At 34.0% G+C, this 13,236-nt stretch overlaps 1 pseudogene; it reads right to left on the reverse strand.

Annotated features, from left to right (window-relative positions):
• Nucleotides 1–11,046: 11,046 nt before the first annotated feature.
• Nucleotides 11,047–11,986, reverse strand: LOC107501700 (annotated as a pseudogene).
• Nucleotides 11,987–13,236: the final 1,250 nt, after the last annotated feature.

A 13,236-nucleotide genomic window follows, 5' to 3' on the forward strand; every position in this document is an offset into this window, starting at 1 on the left:
TCGTTGTTCTTTTCCTTCCAGGATACCTTAATAACATCAGGGAAAAATTTCTCAAGAAGACAAAGATACGTTCCAGCCTTATGGAGGTTTATTTCAGCAACTGAAGGAAGAAAAACAGTGGGCTTGGGAGAGATGTCTGAATTAAGCCTTCTATCTGTGGAGGAAAATAAAAAAGCAATTAAGAAGAATTATTAGAGAAACACAAATATTCTGTGGTTTGGAACAACATAGCACATTGTAAAAGGAAGAGAAGCTGCCTTTGAATTAGGGCTTATTATGGATTTTCATCCACAATAGATTGTGAGGTACTTATTATCGTTCTGATTTTCCAATGGGAAAAGAGGTTCAAGAGGTCACATAACCTACCCAAAGTCACAAACATTAAATAGCACAGCATGAATTAGAAGTCAGCCATTGCTCCTCTCCACATGCTAAGATGGAGTATGACTTTTAATGGCTCTATATCAAGACTTCCAACATTTGTCAACATATTTAAATTAAAAAAAATTTTTTTAGACTATCATAGTGGAGCATGTTTTCAAGGTAGAGGGTGGATGGCAGGGATTGGGGAGGAGACTGGGTAACTTATATGACCTCTCTACAGATGAGAATCTTTGATCACTTCTAAAGCGCTTCCCTTTCCCATGCCATGAATTTTGTAACTTAAGCTCCCTTTGACCAAGTAACACATTCTCGTGTTCCACAACTCTGTGGAAACTCACTCTTCATTTAACTGATTCTGAAATGCACCATATCATCTTTTTTCCATATAAACAAATGCCAGGGGGAAGTTTTTTATTTTTTCTAAATGATATTCAGTCAATTGCTTTAATAGGAATCTACTTTCACAAATACTTAATGATCTACCAAGTTGATCTTTTAGCTTAAATGTGGGCCCCATGCCCAGTTCTGAAGTAATGAAGTTCTCCTAGTTGATTTCTAATTTTATATAACATCTTAATTTCACATCTGAACCACTCCAGGTTTTTGAGTAGGGCATTATTTAAAGCTACACCTCCAAATTATTTATGATGACTTAAATTTAGAAAAAAAATAATGATATTTCTAAAACTTCTATTAAAAATTTTATTTATTATTCTCAGAAACACTCATATTAATATTACCAAGGAAATGCCCTTAACAGACTTTTGTTTCACTTCAGAAAATGTTTACCAAAAGCACATTTTATTTTGTAATTCATATGAAGTTTAAGCATGACTAATATACCATATTTTGAATACATCGTATTTTCACTCAGTGTCTCGCCTCAAATTTGTATATACTCTATAATGCTGTTGAGCTGTCTGGAGCTCCATCATTTTGTTTTATTCTGTTTTTATCTACTGAATTACACACACACACACACACACACACACACACACACACACCCCACACAATTGGTGTAATGTTATAAGTCATGGTTTTAGAGTTTCTTGCAGGCATAATATCAAAATACATAAGAAAACAACATGTATTTACAAAGGCATTACTTGATTATACATTTATTTTTAATCTAATGACTGAAAATATAAACATTAGAACCTTTTCCAATTTTATTTCCAGTTGAAACACAAATATTTAATATTATCTTTGGGCTAGCTTAGAGTTAGTTTAATAATTTATAGGCTACTTTTTTTTTTAAATGTATTTCTCATTTGAGAAGAAAAGGAAAAAAAAATTCTTGAGAATTTATGCCTTTGTAGCAAACTCGTAATTTTTATACTAAATCAGTATGCGAACAATGTTGTTTTTATTCATGCTGCAAATAAAACTAAGTCATAGTGCACTTATTTTAATTTTATACAACTTGCTTTCAGTGCAATAGTATTTTATTGATTATAACAGTAAGACACTGTATATTTCTCCAATTGTATATTTTGTTTTTAATTTTAAAAGTGTGTTATATAACATTAATTTTTCAATTGTACATTATATTTACATAATTTTACTCTCTAATCAATATATTAAAGAATTTAATTATCATCTTAAGAACTTTTTTCTTCATAGTAATATTTCTGATTCATTATACTAAAGAAATTGAAATTTAAATGATGAATTTGGAAATTTTCTGTGTGGTAACATATTATTCTTATTACCTGTCCCGTTTCCTTAGATAGATTCTTTGTCATTCTTTCTAAGATAAAATGAACCTTGAATTTCTCTAACTTTTTCAATGTAATCGTTAACTATAATATTAAATAGTGTACTTGATTAAAATGGTTAATGTCCATATATCAGATAATTGTATCACATTTTTTCTTCACATATATCTTTTAAACTTATTAACAGTGTTTTTTATATTATTTTTTAAATTTTCATGATGAATATAATAGAAACCAGGTTAAAAAATAAATAAGACTGTCTTATACATTTATATACATTCATTTGTATAATCAAATAATACGTTTGAGTTAAATTGGCTGAGTTTAAATTTATAAGATGCAGCAGTGTAAATTCCACGTAAATTTGCCAAATGTCAACTAAATTTTCAATTGAAAATATGATGTTTTAAACCTACATGTTGATATTAAGTGTTCTCTACTTTTTATTGTCATTTTTTATCAAATAAGTTGTAATGTTAATTTATGTTTCTATAAAAATTTCAAATTTATGACATTCCTAACTATATTTAATTGACTTTGCATAGTAACCATTTTCTGTATGAATTTGATTTTTTTTCAGTTAAATATGAACATAAAGTCCAAACTTGGCTATAAAATTTATTGGTTATAAATTTTAGGACCAATAAATGTTAGTATTATAGATGATATCGATTAAGATAAAATATTTTTCTTAAATAGTACAAAACATAAATTGAGATTTAAGGTATATAGAACAACAACAAAAATTTATAAATAACACATGTTAATCTCAATATTCTTTCCAAGGGAAAAATAGTTGTAAAGAGAAACAAATACCTCCAATTTTTTTTTTTTTTTTTTTTGAGCAGTTAGAAGTACAGGTCAATTCTCTGGGGGAATTTCTGCTCTGTCAATATTATTGGTCACAAACAACTCTTCATGTTATTAGAACTATGTTGGCTTGCAATTCAAAAGATCACAGTTCTGGTCCTGGTTCATTTTGCTCATAACAAGTTATGTGGCTGAGCAAATCAAGTAAATTAAAGTTTTGGGTGCTTTATTTATCTGAAGACAGTGATGTTAGTATGAATCAATTCAATATCACTACAAGTACCAAAGTGAGACCAAAGTGAAACAAGATTTAAAAAGCAATTTGATTAAAATGCTATAGAAATAAGAAGTTATAATAATTACTAGCAATTTGATTATGATGACTTTGTGCTCCAATGTGCCATTTTAATCTCATGGGACCAAATCTTGGCCTTAGTAATAGGAATTCAGCATTATGAAGTTGTAGCTAAAACTGAGGCAATACATTTCACTTTGCTCTAATATGTCTGGAATTTTCAAATTCATCATCACAGCAAATGTGCCTTTTATACACCTAATTAATAAGCAATCATTTGTCTTGTCTTATCTGCATTTTCAGTGTTAATAAAATCAAGGGGAACATTGGCTAAATATGTTGACATGCAGTAAGTATATGGAATTGCTTCATTTGTGTTGTCCAAAACAAACAGCTCTTTTCCCAATCAAAAGCACAATCCAATCTAGTTGCATTCCAAGCTTTTACCAGAAATTTCAGCCTCAAACTGACACCTTTCTAGCTCATGTTGAAAGTTCAGCTCGAAGCCCCTGAGTTTGGGTCTTTAAGCCAGAATGACTAGAGGAAAGGCAGGATGCCTGTCCTCAAGTCCTCTTACTGTCACGTTAGATCACTAAAACGTTACCTGCCTGACCTTATCTCCTGAGGGTCACCATCTGTGAATGACATTAATGTTATAATGCCCATAGCCTTGATGCAGTGGTAGTACAAAATGGGTTTATTTAAAGACCATTTCATCCATTTTATAAAATGGACTTTGAAGACAATATTCACTCTTTTACTTTACTTTCCTCCTGAAGCAGGGGTCCCCAACCCCTGGGCTGAAGATCGGTACTGGTGAGGTGAGTTGCCTATTAGGAACCAGGCCACAAAACAAGAGGTGAGCAGCAGTGCAAGCTAGTGAAGGTTCATGTGTATTTGCAGCTGCTCCCCAGCACCAACATCACAGCCTCAGCTCCACTTCAGATTACCAGGCATTAGAGTCTCATAGAAGCACCAGTCCCTGGTGCCAGTAGGGTTGGGGACCGCTGTCTTAAAGCACTCATGCATTGAAATCCTTTTCTAAGTTTATAATGAGAAAAACATATCATATTTGAAAATTTGGTGAACTTCACTTTATCAGTTAATAAAAAGTATGTAATCCACTATATTTTTCCTATCATTTTTCTTTTTTATTCATTTTTTTTATCGTGGTATTACTAACATAACTCTCTTACCTTTGAACATAAAATTTTACCTTATGCTTTTTGCTAGATAATTATAGGCCTTTTTTCTTCTGTTTTCTTTAGTGCTTTTGATCGTCTATTTTTATTTTATGGTCCGACCATAATTTGTGTATTTGATTTTAGGTCATCTCGAACAGATTTTGAAAATAGACAGTTTAAATAAATGACAAATAGTGTATGCATTATAGCTTGTTTCTTTTTCTGCCCCAAAGGTTGATAAAAAAGTTTAACAAAACCTAATTTGAAGATGACATGAGAGATGGAAGAATATGTTTGCAAATGTTAGTTCTGTGACATAGATGCAAAACTGTGGGATTCAAACAGACTGAAAGTGCCAGAACATAAGGTGAGGATTTTTTTCCCCAAAATTATACATCTCAAAACAGGGGTTGCCTTATATTTCAGTTCTGTGTAATCTCTCATATTAAAAGATGCTCTTCCAGTATCTGTTTTGATAAATTATTGGCCTGAAATAAGTTAATTTTTAAAATTTATTTTAATAATTTGATTAATACTAGTTTAAAAGCAAGCACTGGTAAAAGACAATAAAGAAATTTAACATAGATTTGGTAAATATTATTTGGGACTAAAGTCTCTACAGTTTATGGTTATACTACACATGTATAGAATAACAATAAATGAAAAAAGTTCTTTTCTTTTATGATGTAAATGGATAATCATATCTTCAGATTAAGTTTTCAGAGACATTATCATATGAGGATCTCAAAAGAGACACTCAGATCTTAAGTTGACTTCTAAAGTTGCTCTAAGGTAGATGTTTTAGATGCATGTGAAGAGTAAATGAAATTTTTAACAAAATGTGAGGGCAAAAAAATCAATATTTCTTATCTGATATTTCTATTTGTATATTTTTAATCTTGTAGATATAACCCAATTAAGAAATTAAATATTATAAGTGTATACCTGACTTTTATCTATATCTCAGTAGATTTATGTATGCAAATTGCAAACTTTTCCCCTTTTTTTACTTCTAGATATTTCCACTGGAAAATGAGAGATTACCTAATATTTAGGTTAATAATATTTGACATAATGCTTATCATATTCTAATCATTTTTAAAAGTAGGTACTGTTTAGTTTTATAAATTAAAATTATTTTGCAAATACTGACCTTTTGTTCTAAAGTGAGCTGTAGACTAGATTAGAATTAATACATTTATCTGTATCCTGAGTTCATAAAGAACTCCAATGGGTGATACTTTGAATTCTGGAGAATTCACATTTTAATCACCAAACATGTCCCAACCTTTATGGTTGGTAATTTCCATGTTTAATTTCAATTTAATCCTCACAACAGCCACTTTAATGGTCGCTGCATAAAAAGAATAAATGAATGAAAATGTATCAAAATGTTAACAGTGATGTGTCAATATTAAATTTTATTTTTTATTTCATTATTTGTATTTTTCAATTTTTTCTATAATAGGCTTGTAGTATTTTTTATAATTTGAATAAAGCAATAATCACTAAATCAAAATTTATTTGCTAAAGAATGATTATGCAGAGAGTGATTGACCCAGAATCAAAGTCTATAATTTTTCCTGAATTATACTCTCCTAAAAAACATTTTTCAGGACTTTCACGAATTTTATCTGTTACTATTTTTAATTTTATGGCTATAACTTACATTGAGTATATATAGTCAGCTTGAGAAAGAGGACCATAAAGTTGTTTTTCAATTTATAAATTTATTTGTTTATATGATCACAACCACTAAGGGAACCAAAATATATCATTTCTTTCATTATTTTCAATGCCTTATCAACTTTGTGAAAATTCTTTGAAAACTTTTGTTTGAATGGATCTCATAGGCTAGAACATCCTTGTGAGATGTTGTCCCTCATTCAGGCAAAATTTCATCTTTAAGGCTAATGAACAATGAAAATACTGGACTAAATTTAGGAAAAAATAAATCCAACTATGACATTCTTGAATATGGTCAAGCACTTAAATATTTTGATATATGATATCAATCATCTGCTACCAAATGACAAATTTAGCAGATTTTGTTCATTTTTTCCAATTGGTTGTTTTGGGAATCAAATAAATAAAATATATAATCTTCTTTACAAATATTTCAAAATAAAAATACCAAATAGATCTAACATCTCCATCCCTTAGAAACTCACAGTTGGTCTAACTAGTTAACTCCTTATCAATGTCCTCAGTGCTATGTCAGGCAGACAACTGTCCGCAAAGACCTGAATAGGATCACCAACCTCTCCAGTGATCCCACTATGATTCATGACCAAACTGGGACAGAACCTAAGAATTCTGAACCAGTACCAGCACCTACCCTGCATTACCTGCATTATCTGTCTCCCCTCCCTATCATAGCTGAAGAATTTAATGAAAATTAACCTGTAACAATGAACTGTGTGCCAGGATTAACACTTGATTCTCTGGCATCTATTTGCCCACTATCTGAAAAGTCTTCATAGAAACGTCCCTTGGTGCCTGTTTTAAAACCGCATCCATGTTTTTCCATATTGACATAAATATATAAAAAATTTACCCTGCTAACATTAAACCAAGATGAAGTTGAAGGAAAAGCACATTAGATATGAATGTAGTCAAGAATTGAAGAACTGAACCCTCTCTGTCAGGGTACCTTGGGTTATGTCTTTTCCCATATCAATTCATGTTGGAGAGTATAATTTTAACTTTTCTCACCATTTTGCCTGAATCTCCTCCCTGAAAAGGTTTTCATGTATACAGTCAGTTCTTTTCCCCAGAGTGTAGTTTAGAGTTAATATTTCTTTAATTTTCAAAAAGGAACAACAGTAGAAATAAAATATTTGAGTATTAAATAAAATATTTGAGTATTTAATAAATTTATTTCAACTTGTTTTACAGGTATTCTGTATTTATAGGTGTTGAGGAGTGGGCAAATGGATTGATTTTACAGTAACTTCTTCCCAGAATCCGATTTCCATTTATAGTAGATCAGATGAGCTGTTACAGAGTGTGAATTCTTAATGATGGTCTTATAAGCTATTATTGTTGAAAGACTGCTCCTTTGAACTTGAAAATACCCTTACAGTTTCCAGGGCATTGACGATAAATCCTGTGCTGCTCATCAGAGAATTCTGTTCAGTTTGATATTTCTGTCTCATCATGAGTAGAAAGGCAACTCTGAGTTACACGGTTTAGTTAGTAATGCAATTTGGTATAACTACTATAGTACTTTTACCAGCTACAATATTTCTAGCAAATATGATGCCAATACAGAAGGAAAATTGAGTGGAATGGTGTCAAAATGACTTCTCATTTTATAGAAATACTCTAAAAATCACATTTGGAATATTAATGAATACATATACAATATGACTTATTTGATCTTTCTTTTTGGTCAAGGGAGGTAATTTATGTGTCATGATTAGAAGCAGAAGCACTGTTTTCATGCATGAGCAGTAACATAAATTATGAGCTATTACTAATTAAGTAGTCAGTTAAAGAGTCCATTTAAAAGGTCAGGCTTTAGAAGAGTAAATATTCAGAATATGAAAACCTGACTTAATGTTTCTAATATCACATGATGGTCCAGACCATGCACTTTGGAGTAGACAAGTCTTTATTGGAGTCCAAACTTTGCCATATTAACTAGTCATGTGGTCTTTAGGCAAATAACCATACTACTTTAAGCCTCAGTTTTCTTATCTATAAATTGAGAATAAGAAGATCTCCTGTATCGGGCTGTTGTGGAAGGAGATAAGGCACTGAAACTATTTAGCGTAGTGACCTTCAATAAATACTCACTACTATTTGTCTATTCAATGAGATGTTTTGGGGCCCTTTTTTTTTCAAAATTTTCCACCAAACAAAATATATGGGTTTCATAAGCAATAACTATTAAATAAATTAAGGAAGAAAAGAAGTTCAAGAAGCCAAAACCTTCTGCCATTCTGGAAGCTGCAGTCCAAAAAACATGGGGATCAATTAAGCCAGCATCTAGAATACTTATTCACTAGATTAGAAACTTTTTGAATCTTGGGATTGTGTCTTGTTTATCCTTTATCTTTAGCATTCAGCACAGAAAGTGTCTTCTATAAATGTCTGCTGAGAGAATAAATGAACAAATGAGGATGTAAAACCATGCAAACTCTTCATGGTCTTTGGAGCTGAAATGGCTTATTGAGTTTAAAGTTCCATTAAACTGGCCTATCTCTAAGCAATATGACAAAACTTGTGATAGTATACATTTTGACTGATCTCAGTCTACCTTCTAAGAAGCTAAAATAATAAGTGGTGGGATTTATTGATGTTCTATACTCATTTACTATAAGAATTAAGTTTGCCCTGGTGTTAGGGATGAGATGAAAACCAATAATACAGATTTTGCAAATTATTGAGAGAAAGAAACTCAATGTTTTCTCTCAAAATATAGAGAAGAGATAATAAAAGTGTCTCTCAATTAAAAGACCATCTATGAGAAAAGTATCTTAAACGAATAACTTATATCAATGGTTTACAGACATGGTTCTGAAGATATTTCGATTTCTAGCCTGAGTCTACCCTTTGTGTGTGTGTGTGTGTGTGTGTGTGTGTGTGTGTGTGTGTGTGTATTTTAAAAGAAAAATTTGAATCTGCTAATAAACAAACAAACGAACAAACAAACCATTTACAAAGTAGTTTTGTTTCCATTTACAGTGATCAGTAGCTGCAAAATTGCTGTTCATATGCTGAGGGCAAAACTATGGCAGTCAGATATGGGTTATCCTAAATTTTTATCTAAAAAGCGTCTATTAGTTTTTCATTACTAGGGTAAATATAGAAAAAAAGTTACTTACCAGGAGGAGTTACTATGAGTTTAGTTCCTTCAGCAAATATCTTGATCCAGTTTGAGCTATCACACTGATTTCAGCTCCTACAAAAATCTCACCCTTCTGCATGACCAGAAATGAAAAATCTATATGCTGGCAATTTGATCTTTGGAAGTCCTTGAATATACATTTCATGCCATCTGATATTTCATAAGTTTTCCTCAGATAAATTGACCTAAATGTCTATTTTCTACCAAGGCAGTAATCATTGAAAAGCACTGATAGAAAATGGAAAGAATAAGAGCAGGAAAAGAAGAGATTAAGCCTAACTGCTCAACCAGCTGCTTTTCTAAATTACCAGGAAAAGTATTCAGAGAATTAGGACTTTTGTATTTGCAGGTGTTCAATTCTGTGAAACTACTCAGAGATTACATCAAAGGAAAGGCCCTTCTGTTCTCATAAACACCAGGGCTGCTCTGTTAACAATTTAGGAATGCATTTCTGAAAGGAAGAAACACTTCAGAAACTGAAAATGCGTATCTGCCAACACAAATACACTTGCAAAATGAGAATGAAGTTCTCCATTTTTAATAAAGTCACTTATATCATTTGGCAATGTGATTCTTTACCAGACAATGCCAAATGAGAAAGTAATTTCTATGATGATATCAGTTTTTGTGGAATAAAAGAAATTTATAGACTTCTATCTCCTATGAAATAATATATATATATATATATATTTTAAGTAAACATTTGATTGGTTTCATCAGCAAGTCTAGCACAAATTTTCCTGAAAGGGAGTGTCAGAATCAAGCTACTCACAGGTTCCTGAGGTGTGGGGGTCATTTAGGAGGTCCTCACAGTCATTGGCCCCACTCTCACACCTAGTGGCCCAGTAGAATGAAAGTTGGGTTGACAAAATGTAAAGAGAGAAAAAAGGAATACAGGGTGAGGGAAATACAGGCTCTGACCCATACTTCTGCTTGCAGGAAAGAAAAGGGAGTGCAGGAGACTCCTTGTACAGAAGATCTGAAACTACATATTCAAGTTTTCAACCTCATTATATAGAGAGAAACAGATGAGCTTCTCTCCAACTGTTAAGAACCCCTCCTCAAGTGGTCTTCTGTCGTCTCTGTTCTTTCTTCCCCTTTCTGTATTCCAAGTTCTGCAGTTCAAACCTAAGTTCTGAATTCTAAGTTCTGCCTTCTAGGTTCCCAGTTCTGCCTTCTTGTTCCTGTTCCATTGTTTCCTGCCCCCAGATCTTTCCCAGCTCCCATTTTGCAGCCTTTCTGGGTAGAATATGTGGACCTCCTGCTGACTTTGCTAACTTGAGGGTTTTTCTCTTTACTTCTGTGGCAGTTCTAGGCTTTTCCTCAGCTGAAGGGACTTGTCTCAGACTGTCCAGCAAGAGGATGGCAAGTAAAGACAAGAGAATTCTTCAGAGCCTGGCCTGGATTGACCTTTTCCCTTCCTACCCCTTCTCTAACCTCTGGACACACTATCTTTTGTACAACTAAAGTTAAACTGAGAGTTTCCATGGTGATAATTAGGGACTAGAGGCTTTGAGATAAGGAAGCTTAGAGGTAAATGTGAGAAGACATAAAAAGTTACTGTTTTTATTCAAAGAAATTAAAAACTGCTTCCAGGACAGGGAGCGAAGTGGGTGGGGAAGATGAGAAGGGTCTGGGCAGAGCTGCAAATCTTCAGAACCCTGTCATCCTTCAGCTCCCCCTTGTCTGAGCTGAGCACTAACCCGTAGAGTCCTCCCAGATCTGAGACAAGGCCTAGACAGCAGGACTTGGAGCCCCTCTGTCATGGCTGCTCTGAGGGAGAAGGAGAAGGAGATGGAGTCAGCAGCAGCAGCCCTGAAGAGGCGAGATCTTCAAGGGGACACTCCATGTGTTGCACCAAGGGGAATGTGTAGTAGACATTTTCATCCCAGCCCCTCTTCCTCCAGGCAGCATTTCTAGTCTCCTCCTGAGATTGTAGATCTTCATTGGTCCAGAGATAGTACACTATGTAGAGCCCCACTGTCAGAAGAAGCTACCCACTGACCCCTGGTTCTCCTCTTGGTACTTGATGGCTTGAAACCAATTGTTCCCCCACTCAATTATGGTTCCTAGCATGAGCTGGTATGTCTTTAGCTCATAGACTGTGGGGCCTGCTCTGGGTTGTGGCTCATTCCAGAAGCCAAACTCGAGGAGGGTCTGGTTTCTCCTGGACAACAGTATCTAGCTCCACTCCTTTAGGAAGTCCAGGTACTCCTTGTTGTTTTGAGCTTGTTCATGCAGTCCATGAAGGCTGGGTAGCCACCTGAGAATCACCACAGATATACTGTCTGGTCCTGCTCCCCGTACCATGTGTTCCAGTTGCCCACGAGCAAGCAGGGATAGTCATTATCCAGGTTGGCTTGGGCAGCACAGCCTCTGTCAGGCTGTTGTAGGCATCCAGACACTCGGGCTTCACATTGTGAAACTAGATCTTATAGAGGTTCCTGGTCTCCTTCTTGGACAATAGGGTGGAGTGGGCATCCTTCTGGGGAGCTACTTTGTGAACGAAAAGGGAGAGGAACCAGCTGCCTTCATTGTCCTTTGAATTGAAGTGTGCCACAGCTTCAGCTGCAATGTCCCCAGCACAGGCCCGGGGGCCCCACAGCAGCCCATGCACAACTGCAGAGATGCTGCACAGCTGCGTAGCCATATGGAAACAGAACAGATTCCTTATTTAAACTAACATTTAAAAAGAAAATCCAGTTCTCTTAAATGCTGCAAGAAGCCTCTTGGTAGCTGTTCTATAGTCGCACCACTCATTTGGGATCAGAGGTAAAAGAAATTGCAGGAAGCTAATCTTTGTTACTAAGAGCACAGAGGAATTGCCCATCTGTCAGGTTGCAGATGGACAAACCCTGATGATTCTCAGGTCCATGTCAAATCCACTTTATCCTGGCCTAAGTCCAATTAGCAAATATTGCCTCTGCCCCTGAGAATAAAGGTATGAGGTGATCACAGTAGACAAACAACACATCACAGCACATCACAGCCCCCAAAACAATGAAAGAAGATAAAAGGTCTGGGTAAAAATTATGTCTGAAAAGGGTTTAATTTTAACTGAGACTTCCAAGTTGTTATTACTTGGAGCTGTCAAATACCTTTTACACTGATTGTATACATGAATGATACTTATTCAGTCCCTTTATAATAGCTTGTCCTCTGTTTGGCCTTATTCCAAAACCATGAGCAAAATTATTAGGAGCTTTAGAAATTATCTATATTTCATGATCCATGAATAATTTAAGTAATAAAATGCAAAAGAATAAGTAGGCATCACATTTTTTATTAAATTTACAAAAAAAAACTAGAGATATGAAGAAAACAATAAAAGATTTTACAAAAGAGCATAAAATAAAATCTGAATAGATAGACACACCATATTCATGAAGGAAAAACTCAATATTATAAATATGCTAATCCTTCCTAAATTCACATATGTAAATTGACCATAATTCCAATCAGAATTACATTTTATTTTTTGTTTTATAATGTAAAGGTTGAAGATGGGCAATATAAATTCACTTTGAATGCTAATGAGAATAAATATGAGACAACTGAAAAATTAATTTTTGAAAAATAATAGTGAATAGACGTTTGGCATAGTAGATTTTAACACTTTTCACAAAGCTACAGATATAATATGATAATGGTATAAGAGTAATAAACAAAATAAAACAAATCCTTCAGAAAATTCTCCAAGTATATGTTGATACTAAAATATGATATGAAAAGGAAAAAAAATGGTGTAGATGATAGAGGCTTTATTCATTCCTCTTGCAACCAAATAAAATTTGTTACCGAAATACTGAGCAAACAACAAGGAAAGTTGCCTGGGACCTAGACAAACAGAAGCACTACAACTGGGGAGAGAAATAATTAATCAACCTGCAGCACAGAGGTAGGAGGGGGCAAAGACACAAGGAGGAAGCAAAGCTGCCTACACCCCAGCAGCTGAGTGGATCAGAAGCTGCAGCAGCTGCAGCAGGCAGC

The sequence above is a fragment of the Rousettus aegyptiacus genome, unplaced genomic scaffold (genome assembly GCF_014176215.1).
Source record: "Rousettus aegyptiacus isolate mRouAeg1 unplaced genomic scaffold, mRouAeg1.p scaffold_m13_p_13, whole genome shotgun sequence".
Lineage (NCBI taxonomy): Eukaryota > Metazoa > Chordata > Mammalia > Chiroptera > Pteropodidae > Rousettus > Rousettus aegyptiacus.